We start from the raw sequence: 14,212 nt of genomic DNA on the forward strand, positions 1-14,212 counted from the left end.
AAAAAAAAGAAAGGAAGAAAAAATACAGAGGTAATAAAGCAATTTACGTTACATGCATCAGATCATTATACAGATTCACAAATTTGACACTTTTGTCTGTTGTTAATCTTTTTTAGTGTCTTGATTAAATAGTTAAGGTCACAAAGAAAATGGTTTCATTTGGGTTATGTTGAGGAAATATATTTGAAATATAATATTTTGCCAATAAAATAACTGCATTTCCTATATATTCTAGATTTTATTGAGAGAAATAACAGAATATGTCACACATAGTTAATTAAATGAATGACCAAATTGGATTTCGAAAAAGAGATAAGAAATAATCTCATTAGTGGGGTATATTATGATTATTTATTTATTTATTTATTTATATTTTTTACTTTAACTTTATCAGGGACACAACAATCATAAGGTAAGAACCAGGCTTTTTCCACTTAATCTAATCTATTAAAGGATCCCAGAATTCCCCTCGGAGTAATTCTTTTTATTATATATATATATATATATATATATATATATATATATATATATATATATATATATATATATATATATATATATATATATATATATATATATATATATATATATATATAAAAAACACATTTCTTTTAATTTTGTTACTACATTTTGGGTCATAAATACTTTTATCTTCAACCAAAAAAATTCTGTTCACTTTTTACAATCTCTTTAGATAATGAGTGACATCTAATTAATTAAATGAACAAGACCATTAGCTATAGCTTTTACCATTGTAAGTTATTCCTCATGGACAACCGGGTAATTATGTTTAGACATGAAATCATAAAAAGAATAAACATTTCCATGTGGATCTAGCATATCACAAAGGTAATAAATTCCTTTCTCATGCCAGATATTTCACATTATCTTTAACCAGGTATATTATTTACAGAAGTTTCAAGGCTATCATATAGACAAAGAATTTCACATTTGGGGATATTTAATTTTAGACCAGAAGCCTGTGAAAAGGTATTAATAGTTTCTAGGGCCTTTGCAACATGATTTGTGTTTTCTAAAAACAGGGTTGTGTCATCAGTAAGTTGTAAAATTCTAATCTCACCGTCGAAAATTGACAACCCTTTAATATCAGGATTATTTAGAATATTCAAAGAAAGTAATTCCACAAGTAACAGGAACAAAAAAGGGGAAACTCCCCTGTAAATATGAAATCTCTTAGATGTACCGAACTGTAAGAGAACTGATCTATTAATATCTTTATATATCATTTTAACCATCTTCATAAATTACTCTCCAAAAACAAACAATTCTAGAGTAGTGAACATCAGTTTATGTTAATATGTTAATATGGAGTTAATATGGGGTGCATAATCTATAAGATCTAAAATGAACCTAATATTGCAACTTATGTCATTTAGGCATAAAAACGGTTTGAGTTTCATTATTTCAGATAAACCAGGTTTGACTCTTTTTGCCAAAAAATAAGAGTTTTATCATCTAAATTTAGTAATTTTAAAGGGAGAGAAGATCTTTGCCTGGTTTTGGCATCGGGATAACAAGGCCTTGTTTCATAGATAGAGGTGCATACTTCTTCATTAATAAAGCAGTCATTATACATTCTAAGTAATGGTCTCTTGATTATAAGAAAAAAAGTCTCTTGGTATGAAGTACAAAACGCAACAACTGAACCATTTTTTGTGCAGTTTTTGCCACTGTCATATCTCGTACTTTAACAAACTCTTCCTACACTTTTAATCGGATCATCTTTAAATTTGGTGAGTGTAATTAAGGCCTTGGCATTGCTAAATAGGAAAGATCTTGAGTTTTTATTCCGTGGCAGCCTGACAAAGTATACACTGCCCAATCCACCAAAAATGTAACAAGTCTGGGGTCTGTTGGCAACTGGAAATTGCATGTTTTACACAAACTCAAACGAACAATGTCAAACCTGCCCCAACTTTCACATATTTTATAACAGTCCATGCTAATAACGCCATGAAAAAAGTTGTAATTCAAACCTACAATGTTCATGCTGCCTCAAGCATCAAACAAAATTTTGATATTGTTCAGAAAACAAGACTAAATTAGTCATTTTGCTTCTCAAATAAATGTTTCTTGATTAATTAATTGCTTTACTATTTTCTATTTTCGCTTTCCTTGGGCACAGTGAGCAGCAGACAGGCTCTTCCAGCGGACAGTCCTCAGACCAGCTGACCTTTGTTGACCATCAGTAAACTGATTACACCAGCGGTTCTCAATTCCAGTCCTTGTGACCCCCTGGTCTGCACATGTTGTATCTCTTTGTTAACAAACCTGATTCAGATAATCAGCTAATTGTTAGAAGCTCCGTGCATGAGTTCCAATGACATGGTCCCTTCCTACACAGTGTTCATTGCTCCCTACTCCCTGAGCAGGGGAAATCTGATGAAGTTTACTTCACTTCGGAGCATTCACTTACGGATTTGTTCTGTGCACCGTCTTCACACACGGACAAGTGTGACAGCATATACCTCTGTAAATAAATACAATTTAAATTCACGTCTCGCACACTTCAATGCACTTTGAATGGAACAGATACGTTCGCTTCGAACTGGAATCATGGCGTAATATACCGTGATGTCCACTTTGCAGGGAACTTGTGTTTGAATAGCACAAACGACTGAAACGATACGAGAGACCTACATCGGATTACATCTTTGTAGTAAAGAGAGCTGTAGTTGCCGAAGGAGTCAACTTCTCTTCATTTCAATATAGTTGGTTCCTTCTTTGGTTGTGGAATGTGATTATGTGTGAATCTGTATGTTCATTAGCCTACCTGTGGTCTCTCCAACCATCACACAAAAACAATTACATGGCGGATAATACGATTCTAACACTTGATTTCCTATAAAGATCGAAAAGAAAACATTATTTTTATTTAGAAAGGATGCTTTAAATTGAGCAAATATGTCGGTAAGAATATAAAAAATCTTACAGGAGATTTCTTTTTCAAATAAATGTGGTTCTTGTGAAATTTATATTCATCAAAGAATGATGGGGGAAAAAAAGTTTTCCGCAAAAATATAAAGCGGCAGATAATACATATTGATAATAATAAGAAATGTCTCTTGAGCACCAAATCAGCATATGAGAATGATTTGTGAAGCATCACCCAACACTGAAGACTGGAGTAGCTAATGCTGCTGAATTACAGCTTTGCCATCACAGCAATAAACACAACTTGAAAACATATTCAAATAGAAAACTGTTATATTATGCTGTAATAATATTTTACAATAATACATTTTTTTTTTTACTGTATTTTCACCAAATTAATGCAGCCTTGCATTCAATATCCACACATTTTAAATGGACAAAATGCTTATGTGATTAATAAAGGAAAGGGGAAAATAAGTGCCAAAGGTTGTTTAAATTTAAGGGCTGATGGACAGCTTTGGTAAAGTTGAGGGGTTGAGGGAAAACCAGCATGGTAGGAATCATTTTTGGAATCATTCTTTATTTAGTCATTTTATTGTGATGAATATGTATGACTTTAGTTGCTTGCACAACCAATTAGAAAGTTCTGAACTGCAAGAACCTTATGAAAATGGCAGAGAAAGTGAAAAGGTTTCATTGCAATACATTGCAAAATTTTAATAGCCAGCTATCTTAGTGAGCACTTTTTTCTTTTGGTAGAACATTTCTGAAAGAAATGAGGGATGTAATAATGTTCTTTAAGCAGACAGAACACACAAACTCCTCCTCTTTATATCTCAAAACTAATATTTGTTTGAAAAATTGTTTTCCAGTCCAGGCATATCCTGGAGTCCACTCTGAGTTTAAGACTAAGGACTGTGAAACTCTCCATCCTCAAACGGGACAGAACTGCAAACACACCAAAAGAGTATCCCATCCACACCACTGCAAATGAACCCTGTGAAAAAAAAACAAAAAACAAAAAACAAAAAATACAGATTTTTCAGCAGTTATTACTCCAAATCATTCACTGATTTGGTTGTGCTGCTAAAAGTTTTTGTACAAACAAAATTATTATTATTATTTTCAGTTTTTTTTGGTGATTTTTTTTTTGTGTAAAATTGATTAAAAATAGAAATCTCTTGTAACAATGTAAAGGTCTTTTGAACAATTGAATGCATCCTACAGAATGTAAGTAATTCATTTCTTTAACAAGACTAAACACAAAACAACTTACCGATCCCAAACTTTTGAACAGTTGTGTGTAAATTGTAAGGCTAGTAAATCAGAGCCCCTGTGATTTATTATTATTACTACTTTTAACTTTTGGAGGTTTTATTTAAACCTTTCAAACATTTTTTATTTAAGACTATTTTATACACTAAGTATATAATGCTTTGGCAGTACTCTGTCACAGTCATGCAAAATAAAGCTTTGAGACAAAGCAAGACACAAACACAGTTTGAAAAAGTCTCCTCGAGCTCCCTTACAAAGATCCCAAGCCTCTCATGAAGCTCTTACACACATCAGCTGTTGTCTGTTGAGACTATTGAGTAGCTGGGAGAGTGTGTGCCAAATTAGAGTACATCCTACCATCGGTGAGTTAGTTTGCTGCACCACAAAGAACCTCTCTCAGCATGCAAGCTCACTAAATTTCCCGAGGACCTGGGAAAGCCTTGTGTGATGTCCAGTCAATCTCTGTGGTCATTAGAGGATTGCCCAGGTCCTGTTTCTTCTCTTCCTTTTACTGGTTGTTAAACTCTCAGTTCCTCAGTGTTTTCTTGTAGATCATTCTCATGTGAGAGTATTAGCTGCCTGGCGGAATCTACCATACTTTCAAGTGTATTCATTAAGAGCCTTGGAGCATAAACTGAGGATTTGATTATTAGAGAAACAGCAGGTGATACACGATAGCTTCTCCCTGTCTCTCCTTCTCTGCCTCATAAACCCAGTATTTACCAGTCCAGGCCAGTCAAATACAGTCATCATGACAACAGTTGTGTCTGGACACAAAAGTGTCCTCTAGAGATGAGCAATTCTACATCTGCGATTGTGTATTTAAAATGGAATTTATTCCTTGTGATAGCAAACCTGGATTTTAACCAAGCAATTAAGTCTTCAGTGTCACATAATCCTTCTTTTTTCTTCATGAAACTTTCACGACCTCACAGTTCAGAGCAGGCTTCAAACATTGATTAAAATCATTTTATGTTCTTGAAAACTACTGCAGCAAATTAAATAATGTAATTAATACCCAATGCCAGTGTTAACAAAAATTAACAAAAGGCTTTAAATAAGCCAGCTGACATTTTAGATGACTAAATGCAATGAAAGCTCAGAATAGCTTTCTACTTTCTCTAGATTCTACATCTCTACTTCTGAGATTTAAAACACCGGGCATATTGTGCATTCCTGGAACTACTGCAGACAACCACTGTAAATATTCAGACAGCAGACGCGGACCATTAAGAATACTGCACACAAAAATGGCAAAGGCTAGTTTAGTCACTTTTATTTTGTATAGTGCTTTATACAATACTGCTTGTTTCAGTAATAACAAGAGGACAATAAAGAAATAGTAATTTTTTCAGCTAAAGTCAGTTCATTGATGATTCAGTGATGATCAGTCATCATCCAGTTCAGCTCTCTTTCATTAGTGTCTGTGCAATCAGTCAGACAGACTCTTGTAGGCCTAGTTTCAATTATGATCTAGAAGCTACATATTTTTGGTGCTAAATATATGTTAATTAATTATACAATTCTATATTGTTTGTATATTTAAGACTTCAAAACACAGGGGAAATAAATTGTTGGAATTTGGCGCCATCATGTGTTCAATGTATTGAATTACACATATAACAAGGATACTTCAGGTGGTGAGAAAGCTGCTTATGACAGATATTATGAGTCAGACTTGTTCTTTAATAGTTTTACATGACATCTTTTATATCTCAGCCATGCATGTACATGAATGTGTTTTTTCAACTTAAGACACTTTTATATTTGAGTTGATGTTTATTAATGCAGAATAAACATAATTTTAATATTTTGTAATATATTAAACATAATTTTAAGATATTACAGCTATCCCTAAATTGCCTCAAGTTCTTTCCATTACAACCAACACATTTTTACTACAAAAGTTAGTACAGGCCTACTTTATTTTTCTTTTACCAAAGAGACAACAGTGAGATAAAATAAGATGGGATGTATGAAGAAAATAGATTTATAGAAGAACAAGTTTGGACAAAATATTTTGAATCGCATCACTGCTGATTGGTTTGTTATCACATGGCTACTTTAAACAGCTCCATTAAGCCTTTAACCCCAAAGAGCGCACATTTAGAAAGATAATGATAAATTCTCAATTGTTCACAACTCATTTTTTTTTACAGAGGATGATTCTATATTACTATATTAATGTTCCACTAAATTATGCGATCATATGATGATTTTAATAAGTTTCTGTTTTTATAAAATAGCTATGCCTATGATATAGGACTTAGCCTATCAAACAAGAGTATAAACAAGAGTTTTTTTTTCTTTGAATATCTGTACGATCGCAAATATAAGATCTCTTCCATCTTTATTTGACCCTCTAACTTTAACACTCACTATTCTTCTATTCTTTAAAAAAAATCTTACTAACTTTCTAATCTTTTTGTATTCTATTTTCTTTTCATTTATTATGAAATTGTATGTGTGTGTGCGTGTGTATGTGTAAAGACCTCTAACACTAGTTTGCTCTATTCTTTTTTTATTTATTATTATTATATCTGTTTTCTTTTTATTTATTATGTTATTTAAAATCCCATGCTACGTGCACTGTGTTAACCTAACTGAGACTTGTTATAGCACTTATATATCATTGCTCTTTTTATTGTTTTTGATTGCTTCCACTGTCTTCATCTGTAAGTCACTTTGGATTAAAGCGTCTGCTAAATGAATAAATGTAATGTAATGTAAATGTAAATATACAATAAGCAACAACTTTGCAGAGAAACTTTCAGTCACAAAATTCTGTTTTGCTCCATCAGAAAGAAAATAGAACAAGCAGCAGAACCGCTGCGTCTCTGAACACCAGTGTTTTGTTCCTCAGCGTCACACCAGACCAGCAAATGATTCATTCAGTCTATAAGTAAAGTCATTTGCAAAGTTAAATGAATCATATTTTTTTGCGAATCGGTTGATTCAATCATTTAATATTTCTACATTAAAATTTCATATTGAAACTTAACATTTATGCACAATCCATTTATGAATTTTGTTGACTGTGATTTCATTTTATTTTTTTTAATAGCCAGCAAGTTTTTTTTTTTTTTTTTTTGCTTCAAGGTTTTATTATATTATATTTTATTTATATATATTTAAATCAGGTTTATTATATTATAATGAATATTTAATATTACACTTAAACTCTGACTTTAGCCGTTAGACATGTTGCATATTAATTATACTATTTATGAACATTTTGTGCTACTCCATGATGGACATTAGTAGTGTAGGTATAGGGCCCAAACATAACCCAGAGCCCAAGGGCCCCAGTTCTCCAAAGTCCTGCCCTGTTACATACCACACAATTCTGAATCCTCTCTTCTCTTAGTATTCTCATATATTGCTCCCAGTTAGCCTATATAATCTACGCAAAGAAATGTCATGCTTAAGAAATTAGTTATCTGATAAACAGAATTGTACATGTATTTGAACATCCCAGCCGTTGTGTTTTTGTGAGCTGTGGTCGGGTTGACCTGACATGAATTCCTGCAGAATCCGTCGCTGGAGGCGCATCAAGCTGAAACATGCAGAAAAGAAAAGAGCAGAGAGACGGCGTTTAACTGATTCAAAGTGAGAAAGAGACATTTCTGCAGACTGATCTAATTAGCGACATTATTATATTGCCATGTTATCTGAATTGTATCTGAATCTATCTGATGTCTGGACACATGTTTTGAGCGGTATAGTAGCGAGGCGCGGTTGGTTGGCATGGCACGAGGTGCGTCAGCGTCGCCTGCGCGGCGCAAGGAGGCGTGGAGAGTCGCGCGCCTGGACTCGAAATCCGGAACGACATGATGAAGACAAGCATTTCAAAACTTAGCAGATAGTGACAACTTCTCATCAGAAAGTTACAGCGACAGTTTGACAGCAAGAACGGTTCGAGGTACGTTTCGAGAAAAGACCTGCTTATATATTACCTAACAACGTGTTGCTGTGAGATTTCGCTTTGAGCGCGTCACTTTCGTTACTGGCTTTATGGAATTGTGTTATTTTACTTAAGTGGGCATACATCAGATTATTTAGACAAATTTACTAACTGGGATACAATATTTTGTTTTGTAGTCTGTTTTAATCAGCTTGCGCAATGTTGTGCTCATTGACCTGGGCCATCAAAACCAAAAGTGCCAATAGTTAAAGAAACACCCGCATACAATAAGTGCAAAGTTCTCACGGATCCTGTACAGAGTATTCATGCAAAATAAATGGTTTATATATATATATATATATATATATATATATATATATATATATATATATATATATATATATATATAATATATAACAAATAATAAGCCGCTGTATGCTAATTCTTGTGTGCCATGCTGAACATTTGATTACACTGTGGTGGTATTGTCATGTATTTATGCTGTGAAACATTTCTAGCTGGACTTTGCTCTTTAGTGCTGGATTTTTATGGGAGAGAAATGTCTGGTATGCATAATTCGAGTAAAATAGGAACAGCAGAGTAGCCAAGTAGTCTTAAAGTTCTTAAAGTTATGTTCCTGTGGCTCAAGTGGTAGAGCACTGCGTTAGCAGGGCAAGGTTGTGGGTTTGATTCCCAGGGAACACGTTAGGTAAAAAATGTTAGCCTGAATGAACTGTAAGTCGCTTTAAAGCGTCTGCTAAATGCATACATTTATTTAATTTATTTAATTTTAATGTCCACCCGTAATGAAACTTCCATCATTATTTACTCCCTCACATTAATGACTTTCTTCTGAGGAACAGAAAAGGAGATGTTAGGCAGATTGACAGTCTCAGTCACCATTCACTTTCACAGACTGTCATTCGGCCTTACATCCCTATTTGGGTTTCACAGAATGACATGAGGGTGAGTAGATAACACTTTTTTTTTGTTGAACTGTTCCTTTAAGCACATTCTTTGTGTACATTCTTTACACTATAAGTGCTGTGGTTTACAGTGGAAGTCAGACACAGGCCTACATGCTTGTGCTTGTTATGAAGACGGGAAAATGGCATTGTAAACATTTTTTTCAGGTGAATGTGGGTCATATGTGTAGTGAAATATAACCACATCCAAATGAATCCAGTTTACAACAATGTTTACAAAAAGTCCATCTGACAGATTAGCTTCATGTTTTTTTTCCTACTGTGGAAGTCAATGGTGTCCATCAACTGTTCGCATACCAACATTTTTCAAAATACCTTATTTTGTATTCAACAGAAGATAGAAACTTTTGTTTGGAACAAGTGGAGGATGAGTAAATGATGACGTAATTTTCATTCTGGAAATGAACTACTCCTTTATTATGAGCAGTTGATTAACCTGTTTGTACAGGTAGAATGAGGTTACAATGTGCAGTATTTTATTATTATTCTTTGAGCTTTTGAGAAAATACAACATACATTTTGTTGCATTTGTTATAAGTTGTCTCAGTTGGTTTGTTTGCTAACACAAACAAACACATTAATAGACCTGTTTATCAAGTAGACTGTCTGTAAAAAAAGAAAGAAAAGAAAACAAACACAGGCTTTTAAATGATTATGATCATTGAACTGCATGGGACCAGCAATATGCAAAATAAAATTCCTGATTAGAAATTGATCATTTGGTGAATGCATAAATAAGAGAAAGTGTGATTTATGGTATTTGTTGATTTGAAACATTATTACTTTTTTTTTGTGGAAAAAGGTTTCTAAATGTCTCTTGAGAGTGGATGGATTCATGCTCTCATTGGACAATGATTCACTGGACTGAACACAAACATTTTATCCTTGCTGTAAGTGAAACCATATATAATGTTTCCAATGTTCTTTTATTTTGGATTGTTATTTTTTTCCCGTGGTTTTCAGGGATGAGAGCATGTCATGCAACCTGAATAATCTGAATAACTTGCCTGGTTCTACTAACTGACAGATGAATTTGCATCCAAAACAAATATTGAAAGTATTTTTCTCCTCCATTTAAGAAAAGTTTAGAAAGTTTTTACTGTGCAAACTTTTGCCAATTATATGGTTAGTTAGATTTTATTATTTGAATATAAATTTTTTTCCCCTGCTATCTGTGACTGTCATAATGGAACAGATCTGCAACTGATTTTAGGGAGGAAAGCAGTGAATTCCTGCATTGGCAGCATAAGCTGTGCTACTCTGTAAATCATGAAATGTACCGTACGTGCCCCTGTCCTAACTGGTAAAACTCTGCTGCATGTCTGTGCAAGTTAAGAGGTTGTGAAAGCATTGGTTTGTGGCAAAGCTGTGATGTTTTAGCCAGTTGCTCTGAGTTACTGTAAATGGTACGGAACAGATTAGCCTAGTTGTATTTAGTAAAACCTAACCTAATCTAATGAATTAGACTTCTGTTCTTTACTGACAAGATGCACATTAAATATTGGTTGATATTTATCATGCATCCCTAACAACAACAATAATACAATTTATAATACAATATAATTTTTTTCATCTGTGTTTTAATTTAAATGGTACATTTTTCTGTTGTACAGCACTTTGTTTGACAAAAAATACAATACAAGGCTTAACACAAAGATTTTTTTGTACAATAAATCCTCTATTGTGTGATGCCATTGTGATTATTTAACGTAACTGTAATGTGATACTTGTGATAGCCAATGCATGCAGGTGTCACCTACTGGATGTTGCATGCTTGGATTCAGCTGAAACTTGGCAGTTGTAAACATGCCATGAAAGTGGAGGATTGAGAATAATCACTCATATTTTCTTATACTACTTGCGCTGACAAAATTGATTATTCTCCATTAGTTTTTTTTTTCTCAAGCCACGTTTGATTTTTGCGAGTCTCCGTGAGGTCTTGTGTCACTTCATTATTCCTGCTTCTATAGGCCGCTATATGTAAGCCATCTGCCATATTGAAATTTATGCATCTGCGCTGTGACTGTAGTTATACACATGTATGGATAATATTTATTTAGAGGACTTCAGAAGATGCTTATGCTAAAATAACACAATACAATGTGAGGGAAACAGGTCAATTTAGCTCAAAGGGAACCATTTAAGATTTTATTGGGAATTTGGAGAGAATCACTGTTTTACGGCTGATCACTGAGACGGCCATTGGTTTACTGAAGCGAATAACATCAACTCTGTAATGGATATTAAAATCCAAAATATAGGGAAAACACTATTAATTAGCACAGTAATAAGATTGGCAGTTTAAGACATTAACTTATAAGCACAAAACACAAGATACTTCTCTTTTCAAATATAAATAAGGCTTTATTGGATAAATCTAAGACATATATACTAATGTAACACATGAACACACGCATTCACACATTCATACAAGTTGCAGGGAGAAAGTGAGGAAAGAATGATTTTAAAGGGGGGGTGAAATGCTATTTCATGCATACTGAGTTTTTTACACTGTTAAAGAGTTGGATTCCCATGCTAAACATGGACAAAGTTTCAAAAATTAAGTTGTACGTTTGAAGGAGTATTTCTGTTCCAAAAATACTCCTTCCGGTTTGTCACAAGTTTCGGAAAGTTTTTTTCGAGTATGGCTCTGTGTGACGTTAGATGGAGCGGAATTTCCTTATATGGGTCCTGAGGGCACGTTTGCCGGAAGAGAGCGCGCTCCCGTATAGCAGAGCAGAGAGAGGCTGAGCACAGACAATCACTGATCAGAGCGAGAGCATCGTGAAATGTCACAAAAGGAGTGTGTTTTTGGTTGCCAGTGCGAGACAACCCTGCACAGATTACCAAAGAAAAAACAGCATTAAGGGACCAGTGGATGGAGTTTATTTTTACAGAGCATCAACAGAGTTGTGCAAGTGTTTGTGTTTGTTCCCTGCATTTCTAAAATGCTTGTTTTACAAACAAGGCCCAGTTTGATGACGGATTTGCGTATCGTTTATTTCTTAAGGATGATGCAATCCCAACGAAAAAGGGTCACGATTGTGTGTTGGAACCGCTTGCGGTGAGTAAAACTGCTTCAAATATCTCTGCCTCCTTGTTAGTGCGTCCGCCTCCCATCGGAGACCCGGGTTCGAGCCCCGCTCGTAGCGAGTCCTTGCTGCTGCTGCTCTCGTTCAGTTTCAGCCTTCACAGCTGTCACAGCTTTCAAACTCTCTCAACGCAACTGGCGCTCGTGATTCTTTAGCTCCGCCCACACGTCACGCCTCTAGGCGCTCGTGTTTTTCCGGGAAAAATCGGTACAGACTATCCTTCTCTTATAAATATAATAAAAATTAAGACTTTTTGGAGTTATGAAGGATGCAGTACTACTCTATAGGTACTCAAGATTAACAGGATATTGAGTGAAAACGAGCATTTCACCCCCCCCCCCTTTAAATGCTGTCCTTCTCTAAAAATAGTTCCTGACAGCAACAGTAAATGTTCCGAACATGTCTCATCTAATGGAGCTTAAATAAAAACAGATAATAGGTGCTCTTATCATCCGCTGTGTCATTCTTTTTAACACCATATATGATATTTTCTCACACACAAACATCTGCTTTTCTCTCAGCATGAGACAATGTCTGTTTTCCATCTTTTTGTTTTAAAACGGACCGATTTGCGGTACAGCATGAGTTTGAAAGCGTAATTACAGTGTAAACTGATAAACATACAGAATCATACCTGAAACAGAAAGCTACCGTTTTTTTTTCGGACTATAAGTCGCACTTTTTTCATAGTTTGGCTGGTCCTGCGACTTATTGTCAGGTGCGACTTATTTATCAAAATTAATTTGACATGAACCGAGAGAAATGAACCAAGAGAAATGAAACAATAGAAAACATTACCGTCTCCAGCCGCGAGAGGGCGCTCTATGCTGCTCAGTGCTCCTGTAGTCTACACTGAAGACATAGAGCGCCCTCTTGCGGCTGAAGACGGTAATGTTTCCTCTTGATTCTTGGTTCTAAATAGATGCGACTTATATATGTTTTTTTTTCCTCATCATGAGGTATTTTTGGACTGATGCGACAGTAACACATACAGTAATATTACCTCCTCACTTCGACGGAGAGGAGACGGAGTGACGAAGCCAATCAGCAGATTGCACGATGGTCAGAGGCCAATGGGTGAATTTAGCCAGGATTTGGGACTTTTAATGACCACAGAGAGTCAGGACCTCGGTTTAATATTTCATCCAAAGGACGGTGCTTTTTGACTGTCACTGGGGTGTTAGGACAGACTCAGACCACATGGTGAGCACCCCCTACTGTCCTCACTAGCACCTCTTCCAGCAGCAACCTAGTGTAGTTTTCCCAGGATGTCTCCCAAGTGGTGCTGATCAGGCTCAACCCTGCTTAGCTTCAGTGGGCAACCAGTCTTGGGCTGCAGGGCGATATGGCTGCTATTCATGTGAAAGTTGTAACATAACGCCAGCAGGGGTCACTTCTACTTCACTACATAAATAACAAACAGTTAATTATGCCGAAAATCATAATAAATGAAACAGTTTTGATGCTATATTATTGATTGCTTATGTTACTAAGGGTGTTGCTCAGTGATACACAGAACTGTTGGGTGAACAGTCATAGCCACGCTTCATTGTGAATAAAACACTGCTGCTGACCAATCAGAATCCAGGAATGGAAATAACTGTTTTAGTGTTCACACATGTTATTGCCAATGATTATGAAAATGCAATAATCGAGATGAAACGATTATTACACCCAATTCTGCCCTCTTTCCAGCTATGCGCTTTTGTTCCTCCATAAAAGCCCAGTTTCCCGTGTAATAGGCTGTTGAATAATTTAGACTAACATAAAAAACTTTAAGGACAGTTTGTTCTATTTGCATCTTTTTTTTTTTTCTATTGAATTTGTCCTTTGCCTTTTTATTACTGTGAATTTTTGAGGATCGTTTTTTTTTGGTGGTGGTTTTTTTATTCATTTTTTTACTAATATTAGTTACACTAGTATTAGGGGTGCACGATGTGTAGTTTAAGCATCGATATCGCGATGTACGAATCCGCGATTGTCACATCGCAGGATGTGCGATGTAGGCTGTCGTACTACAAGGGCTCCCCGGCCCTTGACGAATGTGATTCGCGGATTAA

General features: G+C 35.1%; 1 protein-coding gene across 2 annotated transcripts in view; it reads left to right on the forward strand.

The window, feature by feature from the left end:
* The first annotated feature begins 7,927 nt into the window (after window positions 1-7,927).
* LOC113051398 (arf-GAP with Rho-GAP domain, ANK repeat and PH domain-containing protein 2-like) overlaps window positions 7,928-14,212 on the forward strand; it is a 75,891-nt gene continuing 69,606 nt past the window's right edge. Inside the window, exons 1-2 of one of the 2 annotated variants that reach the window (XM_026215120.1) lie at window positions 7,928-8,092; window positions 9,863-9,950. The gene's annotated coding sequence lies outside the window, so the exon portion shown is untranslated. The remainder of the gene's footprint in view (window positions 8,093-9,862; window positions 9,951-14,212) is intronic. The other variant, XM_026215119.1, reaches the window with a different exon arrangement.

The sequence above is a fragment of the Carassius auratus genome, chromosome 32 (genome assembly GCF_003368295.1).
Source record: "Carassius auratus strain Wakin chromosome 32, ASM336829v1, whole genome shotgun sequence".
Taxonomy (NCBI): domain Eukaryota; kingdom Metazoa; phylum Chordata; class Actinopteri; order Cypriniformes; family Cyprinidae; genus Carassius; species Carassius auratus.